This window comes from Suncus etruscus, chromosome 3 (genome assembly GCF_024139225.1).
Source record: "Suncus etruscus isolate mSunEtr1 chromosome 3, mSunEtr1.pri.cur, whole genome shotgun sequence".
Taxonomy (NCBI): Eukaryota; Metazoa; Chordata; class Mammalia; order Eulipotyphla; family Soricidae; genus Suncus; species Suncus etruscus.
Window position 1 is genome coordinate 35,045,309 of NC_064850.1, and position 12,257 is coordinate 35,057,565.

At 41.8% G+C, this 12,257-nt stretch overlaps 1 protein-coding gene across 1 annotated transcript in view; it reads right to left on the bottom strand.

The window, feature by feature from the left end:
* Positions 1–12,257, bottom strand: part of RPS6KA5 (ribosomal protein S6 kinase A5) — a 190,419-nt gene that overhangs the window by 66,565 nt on the left and 111,597 nt on the right. The gene's annotated exons all lie outside the window — the stretch shown is intronic.

Here is a 12,257-nt window from a genome sequence, read left to right on the forward strand (position 1 = left end):
AAAATGTACACACTAAGCAGCTGGTGATTATTAGTCCATCAAGCTCCCAAGTAAGTAGCATAACCTAGTTAAACCAAGACTTCTGATATTTGGGGAGATTCCTGCTACCCTTTCAAGTTACTTTTTAAGCAAAGAGGAATAATTCAGGAGCAGCCCAAAGGATTACTGCCAGTACTAAGGGCACAAAGATTAAAAATAAGAAGACGCAATCATGTGACAGTGATTTTTAGCTATAGCGAGGAACTGGCTAGTCAGTTGATAATAATTTCACTAGAAAATAACCATAGCTACATTAGCAAATAGTTTTTATGTGTTAGAAACTATGCATATTTAGAGAGAACCATCATGTGGTTCTGGGATCAAACTCAGGGCTCAACATAAAAAGCTCCAGCCTTCTGAGCCATTTCCCTGGTCCTTAAAGAATCTGAAATACATGTATCCCAAATAGATCTGCTGTATAAGTTCATATGTCCTTTCATTCAATGATACCGTAACTCAATAAAAGGGCAAAGCAACAGCTTCTTCAACTCACCAAGTTGTTTCATCTTGCCCACCTAACTTTACATACCGAAAAACAAATATCACAGAAAGAAAGAATGCTGATTGTTGGTGATTTGCAATATAATTCAGAAAACACGTGCCAGAAAAAAAGCATGTCTCTCCTAGAGTTCTGTATCTGGCATGGGGTTTTAATTATATCTGAGCACAAAGCTAATTATTAAAAGGTGTAAAGGAACACAACATTCCTGCAAACTAACAATGAGTTTTTCCCACTTTCAGTTATTTACTTAAAATCTAATGCTACTGTTCTGCATAAACGGTTTCTCTATAGTCAAGACACAGAACAGACCCCCATAGGTCACTGGCAAACACCTACATATCTCTGGGAGTCTTACTCGATCATCTCATCTTTAATAACCATCCAGACAAACTGATCTCTTTCTTTTAAAGCTTAGTGGGGAAAGGGGAGGCGGCGAGGTAGGGAAATGGGGGGGCATTGGTGACAGGAAGGTTGCACTGGTGAAGGGGGTATATATTCTATGACTAAAACCTAACTATGAACATTTCTGTAACTTAAATGGTGCTTAAATAAAGAAATTATTTAAAAAAATTAAGTTTAGCAGTATACTGACTGGCCTGAAAGGTTGACTTTCATGCTTGTCTTCTTCTTGAACTCAGATCATTTCAAAATCCAGAAGAATATCTTCATCCTTACAAATCCACGAACTATAGTGACTGCATGCAGTAGGCACTCACTAGATGCTTGGAAGATTACTTACTAAACAGAATTTTTTTTAAGTTTGCATAAACATGAAATAGAGTGCTAGGGGGGAAAAAGTCACTCCAAAACTCAAAAGGCAAGTGGATTGTGAGGAAATAAAAAACAATCTGAAGGCTTAGCAAGCTGACTTAAAGGTAGCATCTGCTTTGTATAGGCAGGAGGCCCTGGGTTTGGTCCTTCCAAGTTTCCCTGTGTACCATGAAGCAAAACTCCCAAGCACAGAGCTGAGTGTAGCCCACAACCCATAAACAAGCAAAAAGTGTGTTCCTGTGTTATTTAATTGGGGAGGAGTGAGGCTCCAAGCAGTGCATAGGGGGTTCCTGGTACCACATGGAAATTCTTAGCCAATCAGCAGATGTCTCAATGCTTGTGCCAGAGAATATAGCATTACTAGGGCCCTGCAGTGCTGGGGATGGCTCAGACCACTTCCAGTGCTTGGGGGGCCTCCAGGCCCCAAACAGGTAGTGCTGGAGCAGGAAACTTTCAAGACCATACATGGTAGCAAGACTCAAAAATCAAACCAGAACCAACCATGTGTAGGCGAAACACCTTAAACCCAGCCCATCTCCTTTCCTGCCCCATCAAGGCAAGATGACATGGTCGAAATAACCTGGAATTTTGACTGACCTGGAATGAACCATAAGGCACCACTGTCCTATTCTGGGGAAATTCCATCTTTCTGCATTTCAATTCTTTATTAGCACAACAGGAATAAGAATTATGGATACTTGGAGCATGAAACATAAAAAAGTGATGGCTTCCCACTTAGGAGGAGAGACAGAGTAAAACTAAACATTTAAATAGACAAAACAACAACCAAGAAACATGCGATCAACTTTTCTTAACCCAGCAAGTTAGAAGCCTTAGCTTTAAAAAGACAAACAAAAATGCAAAACCAACCAATCAACCAAAACAATGCTTTTTACACATGTACAAATGCACGCACAGTGCTGCCTGATACCCAAGATGGAGTCGGCTCTCTCCAGACAGCCAGACTACTCACAATGGGAAAAGTGAACCTAGCACCTGCCAAAGTTTGGGAACAGCAGAGCAGGCATTGTGAAGTGTGATAGAAATGACCACTAGGGCCCGGAGAGATAGCACAGTGGTGTTTGCCTTGTTTTTTTGGCCCTGTGTTCAGAGATCACTCCTCGATCTATATATAAGAGACTACTGCTGCGGGTAGAATCTGTGATGGCTGCATACAAGGCAAATGCCTTTTGCCTACTGTACTGTTTCTCTGGCCCTTTTTTAGAGTAAAGTTTCCCAGGAGAGCTGATCCATGGGCTTCTTCACACTGCCATTCTCAGAGTGTGAACTTCAATTTTCTCCTTTTTTATGATTCCCTCCAAGGTATTCTTGCAAGTTTTGTATACAATTCTCTCAGATGAATCCACAGCAAATCCAATCTGAGCCTGTGGTTTGAGGCTTTGTCTTAAGTGTCTACTGTTGAGTGGAAAATGTTTAATTTTGAGAAGCTCAACCTTTTTTTCTTATTTATTTCTTTATTTTGGAACTTGGCAAGACTTGGGGGATCCAAAAGAAATGGGCATTCTAGGTGCAAAGCACAGTTTGTTTGCCCTTTGAGCCAAGTCTGGCCCTTCTATTCTTTCTCCTCTTTTTCTTATCTTTCTTCTCTTTTCTTCCTCCTCCCTCTCCTTTTTTCCTTTATTTGGTTTTTTTGGGGGGCTCTACCTGGAGGTGGTGAGAGCTTAGTCCTAGCTTTGTGCTCAGGGATCACTCCTGGCAGGGTTCAGGGGACTATATGTGGTTGGCTACTTGCAAGCAGATGCCTACTCGATATACTATCATTCTAGCCCCTTTGCAGATAAATTTGAGTCAGCTAGGCAGTTGCTACAAAAAAAAAAAAAAAAAAAAAAGCATGCCTGTCTTGTTAATTGGGAAAAGCTTTGCATGTATAGTTCAAGTTAAAGAGAACTGAGATGTTAATACTTTGGTTTCAAAGCCAAATAGATAGAGCTCTGTTAATTAAGGTGTCTTTATTTTCTCTTACGATGTATTTTAGTTTATAAAACAAATTTCCGGGGCCAGAGAGATAGCACAGCGGTGTTTGCCCTGCAAGCAGGCGATCCAAGACCTACGGTGGTTGGTTCGAATCCCGGCGTCCCATATGGTTCCCCGTGCCTGCCAGGAGCTATTTCTGAGCAGATAGCCAGGAGTAACCCCTGAGCACTGCCGGGTGTGGCCCAAAAACAAAAAACAAACAAAAAAAAACAAAACAAAAACAAAAAACAACCCCCCCCAAATTTCCAAGTGTTTTGTTTTAAAAACGGTAAAAATTTCTTTTCTTTTTTTTTTAATTTTTAGTTATCTTTCTTTTCTTTTTTGTTTTTTGGGCCACACCCAGTGACGCTCAGAGGTTACTCCTGGCTATGTGCTCAGAAATCGCTCCTGACTTGGGGGACTATATGGGATGCTGAGGATCGAACTGTGGTCTGTCCTAGGTCAGCTGCATTGCCAGGCAAACGCCCTACCACTGCACCACCACTCTGGCCCCTCATTTCTAGTTATCTTATGTCAACATATAGAAATAACTATTGCTTTTTTATTTTGAAACAATTTCTTAAAAATTGGTGTTGTTTTTTCTTTGCAATACCAAGCAAGCATTCTAGCCACTGAATTATCTTGCTGAGCCCAGGAAACAATTAAAAATTTATGAAAAAGGGAGCAAGAGCAATAGTAAAGTGGATAGGGTATTTGCTTTGTACGTAATCAACCTGGGTTCTAGCCCCAGCACTCAATTTGTTCACTTGTAGTGAACCAAGCACTCCTGAGCACTGCCAGATATGCCCCTCAAAAATATATGGATATAATTTGCTAATGAAAAGGCTAGATAGACTGTTTTCAAAACTCACTTTGCTATCCCTTCATTTGTTTGTATTACCTCAGTATATTAATTTTGGAAAAGTCAGGAAATCAATACATCTTGACCATCTAATCTTCAGTCCTAAATTTAAAATTTTGAACTTTTAATCCTAAAACATGTTCCTCCCCAAATATTTTCTAGACAAGGTTCCTGCTCAAAATCAAATATCACAGAACTTCTTTTCCTCAAGTTCTAACATTTCCTCTTCCTTTCCATGACTTTTAGAGCCTTGATACTTAACATTTAGACTAGGAATTCTGCAGTCGCTCCAACCCTGTGATCTACCATCGCTTCAAAGATGCTGCTTTTGGGAAGAGTTATGGGGAAGTAACACTGCTCTCACTGTGAGGTTTCGGTGACGGTCCTTCATCCTAACAACCACTGTCACTTTGCAGCATCTCCTTAACATTTCACATTTCTTTTCTTTCTTTTTTTTTTTTTTGGTGTGTGTTTTTTTGGGTCACACCCGGCAGTGCTCAGGATTACTCCTGGTTCCATGCTCAGAAATTGCTCCTGGCAAGCACGGGGGACCATATGGGACGCTGGGATTCAAACCGATGGCCTCCTGCATGAACGCCTTACCTCCATGCTATCTCTCCAGCCCCAACATTTCACATTTCTACCCTGAAATGATGGAACTATCCAAACCTATCTTAAATTACTTTTATTTATGTCTCAATGGACTCAGGGGCTCCTAATTTTAGTCAGTGAGTTAACACCCACTATCAACAGTTCTCTCTGGTTCTGGGAAATGTTTGTTCTCCTCCAGGATAGTGTTTCTTCTAGAGATTAGAGAAACATCTTATGATGCTCGCCAAGTTGCTGGACCTTGGAAGGAACTGGAACTCCTCCAGGCAGGTGCCATGAAAATCTTGATTTCAAGTTTTCAGCCTGCCTTGAGCTCATCCTTTGCTTGGCACTATGTTTCTTAACCCCAGTTGTCATTGTCACAAGTCAGTTGGTGAGGGGCTGGAGCTACAGTATAGTAGGTATGGCGCTGGTTTTCCACATAGCTCACTTAGGTTTGATTCCTGACATCTCATAGGGTCTCCCAAGCCTGCAAGGAGTGATTCCAGAGTACACAGCCAAGAGCAACCCCTGAGTACTGCCAGGTGTGGCCCAAACACAAAATAATAAATAAACAAACAAACAAACAAAAAAAAACGAGTCAGTCGATGTGTACAGATTTCCAGACACCTTCTCCAAGTTTCTCTTCTACAACTTGTAGCAACTGGGCTTGCCCCAAACTCTCAGACACTGCCAGGAAACTGCCATCTCAGTGATAAGTGACCTGTGGAGCTGGGCAGAACAGAGGTTCTGGTCCTGGAAAGGATTTTATCTTTAACTCTGAATGACATGAGAAATCTTAAAAAAAAAAAATGTATCTTGTATAGAGAAGTCAAACGAAATGGCTTCATCTCAACAGTTTCAATGTCTCTGGCTCCTATGCTGTGAACATAACAAAAGTGGAAGCAGAGAGATAACAGTCAGGAAGTGGGGAGATACAGGGATCCCGCTCTCCCTTGCTGTCTGAGAAACTGAGAAAAGGCAAGGCTGTGGGAACAGCAAGCTTGGAAAGGGCAAGCTGGTGGACAGCCTCGCTCTCATGGATTAAACACTCTTTACTTTTAGGCACAATGATTTCCAAAGCTGTTTACAGAGTTTAGGCAGGCAAAGCTCCACCTCCACGCCTACCACCTACATCAGTGTCCCTCTACCAACGACCCAAACTTCCCTCCCACCCACCACCCATCTCAGCAAACTTGCATTATCCACATACACATCCCAACTTACATATACTTTGGACCAACCACACAAAAAGTGTTGACTCTTATGGTTCTGATGTACAGTTACTTCACCTCTGAAGTGTCCAATCCCTTTGGACAAGCTCCCATGATTGGCAGTCCACCTCATCATTCCTTGCCCCTCCATTCCTTGTCATTTTCATTTCTATCATCCAGGGCCAAGGGTGTGTGATCAGCTGCTACTCTTCATTTCCTTGTCTCACTACTCTATATGCCCCAGCTCAGTAAGAACATTGGTATTTGTCCTTCTCCCTCTGACTTATTTCACTTTATATAAAACCCTTTGTTTCCATCCAGGTTGCAGCAAACCTGCATCCAGGTTGCATAATTTCATCATTTCTTAGGACTGCATAGTATTCTTGCAGGTACATGCACCATAACTCTGTGATCCATTTGTCTGCCATTGGACATTTGGGATGTTTCCATATCCTGGCAACTGTACTAAGCCCTGCAATGAACATAGATATATACATGTCTTTTCAAATGAATGTATTTTTGTATTTGAAGGGTTTTTATTCGACAACTACCAAGAAGAACAGGAAAGCTCCCAGCAAGGGGATGCCACTTCCTTGACACTTCCTATACTATTTTCAAGTATATGTAATCACAGGTGCTTTTTTTTTTTTCCTGAGAAAAGGGTTAATTTTCTAAAGAGTTACAAGTCACAGAAACTTGAAGGATCATCACACTAAGAAAACAGCATTATCATACATGCATAATTCTAGCATTATTCATTTGAATGGATGAACTCCCGCTACATTGATAAACAAGCCTCCTTATACAATTGACTGTGGCATTCTTGTAAGTTCTGGCCTAAGAGCCAGCGCTGCAGTAAACCTTCCAATTCCAGCACATGCCCAGTCCTGACCTGGGCACTCTACATCACTTCTCCCTGACTTCCACCCCAGTTTGGCAAAGTAGCATGCTAAAAAGTGAAATGGAGCAAGAGGTGTTCAATTTCAACAGGCTCCCCGGCGACGGAGAATGTGCTGGAACTGAATCTCCACTTATTTGACACCTCTGTGTAGACATAGACATCAAGCGAGTCGATGAGGGGATGGCTGGGGTTTGTCCTTGAAATTGAAAACAAGGGAGTCAGCCAGAGAAACAGCTAAGAAAACAACCTTTGGAAGAGATCATCAGGGATATTATTTTTTTCAAATAAATTCTTTAATTGAACCACTGTCAGATACAGTCAGAAAATTGTTCCCAAATGAGTTTCAGTCATATAATGTCCAACATCCTTCACCATCCTTCCCGTCACCAATGTCCCTACTTTCCCTCCTTCCTGCCTCAATGGAAGATATTTTTCTTCTCTTTCTCTTTCCTTTTTCTTTTTAGACACTGTAGTTTGCAGTATTATTACTGAAGGGATATTGTGCCTATCATTTTATCTCCTTTCTTTCTTTTTTTGTCTTTGGGGTCACACCTGGCAGCACTCAGGGATTACTCCTGGCTCACGCTTAGGGTTCCCTGGCAGGCTTGGGGAACCATATGGGATGCAGGGATTCGAACCACTAACCTTCTGCATGCAAGGCAAACGCCTTACCTCCATGCTATCTCGCCAGTTCCTTTTTTCCTTTCAGTACCAGTTCTTGCCCAGAGTGATCATTTCCAATTATCACTGTCATAGTGTTTCCTTCTCTGCCCTAACTGCACCCCTCCACTCTGTGGCAAGCTTCCTATCTGGTCGTCCTTGTCCTCATCTCTATTGTCTCTGGTTACTAATACCATACAATCTTTTTTTTATAGATATACCACAAATGAGTGTGATCATTCTATGCCATCCCTCTCCATCTGACTCATTTCACTCAGCATAATAATCTCCATATCCCATAAGGGATATTATTGAACTGGGGTTGTATGATGTCCTCTTGGAGAATGTTGTAGCTAAGAACACAGGCAGAGTCTGTGTTTGGCAAGAACTGTAGGGTATAAACACAGCGAGGGGAGCCTGAAAACAGGCCCTGAGACACTCACTCAGGCCTCCCTGTCATCTGCATCCTTTTCCTTTCCTGGTGGGTATAAGATGCTCCTCCACTTAGTAACAAGTTCAGCAGTGATGAAACACTTTAAATGGAAACTACTAGAATAGACTGAGTTAGGCTCTGCTCTGTTGGGTCACGTGGCCACCTTTCTGATCAACATTTGGGTCTTAAGTTTTCCATGTTTCTGCCAATTTCTTCCAAAACAAATCCAAATCTGAGGTATTCTTTTTTCTTTTTCCTCCTTAATAATTTTTACTAAAGTACTGGATTTATAACACTGTTAATCAAACTTCCTGTGCTGACCTCATCCCAAGATCACACCCACCACCACCAGAGTTGCCTTTCTCTGAGGCCCCTCACAGCCACACCCCACCCCACTTCCCAAAGCTCAGTTCTGTAGATAAAATTACCAGTGCTAATGCCTTTGGTCATTTGTTATTCCCTTAGAATATTTCTATCTATCCCACATATAAGAGAAACTGTTTTTTGTTTGTTTGTTTGTTTTTTGGTTTTTGGGTCACACCCGGCAGCGCTCAGGGGTTACTTCTGGCTCTATGCTCAGAAATTGCTCTTGGCAGGCTCGGGGACCATATGAGATGCCAGGATTCGAACCAATGACCTTCTGCATGAAAGGCAAACGCCTTACCTCATGCTATCTCTTCGGCCCCCTATTTTTATTTTTCCACTGTGGCAGTGGTAATCTTACTCACATATAAATGAATAAATCTAAACTCCTGAGATTTCACAAAATTGAAAACAATGAGATTATATTGATAATTTTTTCCCAAAACTGTCTTGAAGAGTTTATCAATTTTTTAAATTGCCTAAATAATTCCATGCTAATACATTTTTAACATTTACATGAAATAAAAATTATACATATAGTAAAAGTAGGGTGACAACTTAAAAAAATATCAAATCATTTTAAGTCCCTGCTATTTCTACCCTCATGAGGGTTAAGGCTGAGTCTAAATAAAACCATCCCATTGGTGTTGAAGGAGTGGAGGCCTCTGGGCACAGAAAGAACAAGGGCTTGATGTGGACTCAGTGTCCCTCTGCCCCTGCAGTCTAATAATTTCCTCCCTGGAAGAGAGGGCAGGTCTAAGCACAAACACAAGGCAGCATAGGGACACCCCTCAACAATGCACATGATAATTCTAGGCTTTTGTGGCTTCAAACCCACAAGAAGACAAATGCAGGTCCAGGTGCCACTAGTGAATATACTTGGACTAAAAGCAGAAAAGGCAGCTGAGTGATGACGAGGTGGCCACAATTATAAGGTAGAAAACATATCCTGGCCCACATTTTCCCCCTTGGGTGTACCAGGAGGGCTCAGCCTTTTGTTTTTGTTTTGAGATCACACTGGTGGTACTCAGGGCTTAGTCCTGACTCTCTCTGCACTCTGAGATCACTCCTGAAAGGCTTGGAGGAACCATATGAGATGCTGGGGAGGAGATGGAACCTGGGTTGGCCATGTGCAGGGTGAATGCCCTACCTGCTGTACAATCTCTCCAGCTAAGGAAGGGCGAGTCTTATCTTGTGCTTTTTAGGCTTCATTTTAATGAGGCCACTACTTAAAGATAACTGTCTGCCAGGGGTGAGGTGAAACACTTTGCCCACATCATCCCAATTAAGACTAACTATTCTGGGTATATACATGGGAAAACACAGGGTCAGAGAGATGAAGCAATTTGGTACCAAGAAATGCTAAAATCTGAGTGCCTATCTGATACAAATGAAGTGGAGAAGAGGGAAGGGAAAAGGAGCACAGGCTGACAAGAGGAAGATTTCCAGCCTGGAACCCAAGCACAGGAGTACAGGAGATGGGGCAGAGGCAGGTTGAAAACAAGAGGGTCTGGCTTTAGTGATGTGATGTAAGTAAATAGTAAGTAGAGGAAGTTAACATGACTATGTTCAAATAATAATAATAACAATAATAATAAAATAATAATAGGGATAAAGAGTATATGGTGCTCGCTCTGTATGCAGCCAGCCCAGGTTTGATTTATCCAGTACTGCATAAAGTCCCCCCAAGCATAAAACAATACAAAAAAAAACCACAAAAAGCAACAATACAACAAACAACTCCAAAACAAAATCACAATATGAAGGATGAATTGTAAAGGATCAAAAGAGGGCAAAACTGGACAAGTGCAGTCATCATGTTAGGACTAGGCCAGCTCCATAGACTCCCTCTTTTCTGGAACAAGATTATTTACCAAGCCATGACAGATCATGGATACATTGGCCCATGCAGCAGAAAGTTGGCCATCTCAGGAAGAGAGGGTGGGCCAAGCCCCATCTTTCCAAAGCCATGTCTGCAGCCTCCATCACCCAGAATCACCATTAGAAAATGGCCCTACTTCATCACCTTCTACAATTCCCTTCAGGGACACCAATCTGACCAAACTTTAAGAACATTGGTTTTGGGGCTGATATCACAAGGGCTTTTTGAAGCAAAATGAAGGCACCCTTGCCCCATATCATCCTTCTTCCAGGAGGCTTAGCAGCTAAAGCCACAGTATCAGTAATAGTACTTTGAAATTCTGAACAACATTTGTTTGACACAGTCATCCCTCTAGAAACACTAATTTAACAGAATGGACAGCTAACAACAAGAGCTTATTAAATCTTCTGCCACTGTATTAATGACTTCATTGGAGATACAGTAATTTTCACAAATGTGCTTGCTACTTAACTTTTTCTTTTTAACTGTCTTCTCTTCCTTTTTCTTTTTTCTAGTTTTTCACTAACTTTGCCTTCACTCATCTGTTCAACTATGTCAACTATGTAAAGCATTTTCTTTAAATAAGGTTAAAAAAAAAAAAAGAGGGCAGAAGTGGAGACTATTAACGTAAAACAAAGACATTCCCCCATCTTCCTCTTTCCCCTAAACCTTTTCCTTTGATTTGTAAAAACCCACCTGGATCTTATTCCACCCAGTCCCACCTGGAATGGGTATTGGTTTAATAAAGGAAGAGGCAGTGTTGGCTTTTTGCTCAGGCAGAGATGACTAAGTGAAAAGCCACTGACTTCATGATCCTTTCTTGACTGACTTGGTTTATTAATCTTTGTGGCTGCCTTACTTTCTTCAGACCTATCTGCCTGGGTGTAGAAATACGGTGCGTGGGTTGATCTCACAATGTGTGGATCTTATTTTACAAAAGACAACAAACTTCTAATGTTCTGCTATTATAAATAATGAGGCTTTGCTGTCTGAGCTAAGAGAAATCAAGTTGCTTGATTCCCTCACATCCCAGCCATGTACCCTGTGTGCATCTCTTGATTCCTAAGCAAAGACACCTCATGAATTAAATGAGAGAAGCAAATTCAAATTTATGGTTTTCTTAGAGAGGCTGGATGAGGAATATAAGGAAAATGCCAAAGCAGTGCCTGGTACCCAGTAAGAATTGCACAATTAAGAAAAACAAACTGGGGCCCGGAGAGATAGCACAGCGGTGTTTGCCTTGCAAGCAGCCGATCCAGAACCTAAGGTGGTTGGTTCGAATCCCGGTGTCCCATATGGTCCCCCGTGCCTGCCAGGAGCTATTTCTGAGCAGACAGCCAGGAGTAACCCCTGAGCACCGCCGGGTGTGGCCCAAAAACCAAAAAAAAAAAAAAAAAAAAAAAAGAAAAACAAACTGTATTTTCCACCTCCCCCTCAAAAAAAGCAATAGTCATTTTTTGTCACCTGGAACGGTGAATGAATGCCTCAAAATGATCAGACTTATACACCAAATCCAAAGCAAACTACAACAGAATCGATACCCAATCTACAACAAGCTAGACACAGAAGGGGCCACTTATACTAGCAGCCCTGGGGGGCAAAGGAGGGGTGATATGGGAATCAGGCTGGGAACAGGGGTGGAGGGAGGACAATATGGGTGGTGGGAATGCCCCTGATTCAATGTCACTATGTACCTAAAATACTACTATGAATGATTTTTAATCCACTTTGGTCAAAATAAAAATTATTAATAAAAATATATTCTTTTTTTTACCCCCTCCCAAATATTCTTACTCAAGACTGTCATTGTCTTTTTTTGTTTGTTTCTGGGTCACACTCGGCAGCGTTCAGTGGTTACTCCTGGCTCTCTAAGCTCAGATATCACTCCTGCAGGCTCGGAGGACCATTTGGGATGCTGGGATCCAAACCACTGTCCTGCATGCAAGGCAAATGCCTTACCCCCATGCTATCGCTCTATGCTCAGAAATCGCTCCTGGCAGGCTCAGGGGACCATATGGGATGCTGGGGTTAAAAACCACAGCCCTTCTGCATGCAAGGCAAATGCCTT